This window comes from Echinops telfairi, unplaced genomic scaffold (assembly GCF_000313985.2).
Source record: "Echinops telfairi isolate 266 unplaced genomic scaffold, ASM31398v2 ScPeMD7_10;HRSCAF=50, whole genome shotgun sequence".
Lineage (NCBI taxonomy): Eukaryota > Metazoa > Chordata > Mammalia > Afrosoricida > Tenrecidae > Echinops > Echinops telfairi.
In genome coordinates, this window is record NW_022103907.1 from 178,359 (window position 1) to 181,163 (window position 2,805).

Consider the following 2,805-nt stretch of genomic DNA (forward strand, 5'->3'; position numbering starts at 1 on the left):
GCCATGCAGAGAATGATTTCATACGGCTCTTCTCTCCATAGCCTTTGCTACTCCCGCCAAATGGCCTTCATTTTCCTACTGATTCCGGGGAGGAAGGGAAAGGAAGGTACTGGTTGGTTCACTGATGCAGCCGTAAGTGTTTATTAACAGGGTTCATTGTGAATGAGGTCCTGCTGGGTATACAATCAGCCACCTCGCGAAGCAAGAAGGGGCAATCTCACTAGCCGTGAGAGAGAAGAGTCAGGAGTGGAGCAGGTCTTTTGGACCCTGAGGTCCCAGTACACAAACCTTTTTGATCCCAGGAGACAGCTCTGACAACAGAGGAGTAGCTGAGGAGCAGCAGCAGTGGAACCAGGAGCCAGAGCACAAGGCAGCGTGGTGGACTTCCCAGCCCATGGGGCAGTCAAGTTGAGTGAGCTGGGCAGGAGCCCGGCTTGTGGAGTAGTGTCCTCTGGCCACTTCACTGAAGGGGCTGGGTTTGTTAACCCACCAAGCTGGAGCTGGGCACCTTTGGGTTGAGGCTTCTAGTGGAGTGGCAGGCCCTTTGAGCATTTATTGGCAGCCCTAAAAAAGCTTTGTAACATTGTCCAACAGAATGGAGGCCAGGCCGGAGAGAGGCCTACCTAGGGCACGGCAGAGAAGACTATCCTGACCACACAACTGTATCCTGAGCGTCTCTCACCTGAATTGTAACTTGTTACCTTTCCTCAGAAAGCCCATAGTCCTGAGCACTGTCTGTGAGTTCTGTGTGGCTGTTACAAAGACTCATTGAACCCAGACAGAGAAATGAAGCCGGGGGAGAGGCAATTGGCATCAGGCAATTTGGTGTGGCTGCCAATCAATCCCCGACATTCCTTGGCTTATAGATGTAAAGAAAGGGTTAGGTGTAACTTCTGAATGTGAAAAAGGATCCCCACTTAAACTTTTAGAAAAGACTTATTAGCCTGTGCTCATGACCGTTCGAAAACCAAACCAAACCTGTGTTAATAAAGAATTTAAAAAGGATCGGTTCCTTCAAACTACACAAGGACTCACCAGAATGTTCTCTAAATCCCAGACTCGTTAATCTTATTTTCTGAAGCTTGTTTTGTATCCAAATTTTAAGGATAACCTAGACTTTCCCTGTGTGATTGCTCACTCTTGATCTGAATTCAACTAACCCTGATACGAGTCATTCTGTTAACGATTGATTGATTTTTCCTATTGGTAGTGATTGAATAACTAAATTTGGAAAGGAGCTTTGGGCAAGGCGGATTATAATCTAAATACAAATTTTTAAAATTACACTGTTTCTGCTAATACATTGCCCATATCTCTGTTCACACCAACTCCAGTTTAATTGAGCATAGACTCAGAGAGAGTGAACTTAGTGTTGCCGCAGTGGAGGGGGCGGGGGACTTTGCTTTGTCTCTGTCATCAGTTTGATTTATTGATTTTTTATCTCATTCATCTTTAAGTCGCAGAGCTAATTAGTGACTAGAAACTGATAAAACAGCAACAAATAAACACACACACACAGCAATCACAGAGCTCTTCAATTTCATTGTTTGCTAAATTGAACTGGACCAAATGATTCCATCATAAAAGACATGGATTGAAAGCTTTACTGCCTCCATTTCAAATGGTTTATTGGAATGAAACAAAACTTGCTGTGGACCCTGATTCTTGGTACGCCACTTCCTACTGGGCTCCTTGGAAAGCCCTCATTTCACAAACATGAGCAGACGGCTGTGATTCTCCCTGTGCCAGTAACCTTGTCCGAGGACTCTTGGGAAGGTTCTGGCCTGAGGGTGACAGCACCCCCTCCACCTGCAGCTGGGGGCCAGAGCCACTTGGTGGGAGCTGGGCCCTTTTCAGGAGATGGTTTTTATTTTACTTGTTTCTTGATTGAAGTGCGTTTCTTAATATTCTTAAGGCTGAGAAGATGCCTTGGGCATAGTCAATGGCTGAATTGTGTCCCGCAAAAGGATATTTTGAAATTCGAACCCCTACTACCTGTTGTTTGAGGGTGCAAAAGAGATCAAATATAAAGAGAGCAGTTATGATACCAAGGGCTCGATAGAAAGTAAATGTCTAGAAAAGAATGATGGCAACAGATGTACAAAGATGCTTGATACAATTGGATTGTTATAAGAGTTGTGGGGGAAAAAAAGAGTTGTGAGAGCCTATGATAAAATGATCTTTTAATAAAAAAATAATAATAAAGCTAACATTTTCTAAGTCTTAAAAAGGGACCAAGACACATCAGCTGGAGGAGGGAGGCCATTAGCAAGAGGTCAAAATAGCATCTGAGGATTCAAGTCAGGGCGCTAGTTCAATAAGGTATGGAACGAAGGAAATGCCCAAGTGCAGATCAGTACATCACAGTTACTGGTGGGCCTGACTCCAGAGGCAGGCGCGGGACCATGACTGGGACACGTACAGTGTTAGATAGAAAGCCTTACAGGATTGGTCCAAGGTCTTCCAACCGAGGCAGTCAAGGTAAGACTGATAGGGCATGACCGCGCAACCCCCTGGACAGCAGATTCTGACAAATCATGGCTTTGGACCAACAGCCTTGGGTATTGGGAATCACAATCCCCACCGTACTTCTCCACCCACTCCAGCCTTCTACAAGAGGATTCTGAGCTCCTTGGCACCCCTTCTCTTGTGGTTTGACTAAGGTAATGGACAGGCTGGAATGGTGCTCAAAAGCTAGCAGGTTAGATTCATTTCCATAGGAAAAGGCATGAAGCTGCCTCTCAGTAGTTCTCTGTGGATTACGTAGGTACAGCTTCGGAATGAGAAAAATGAGCCCCGTTTCAA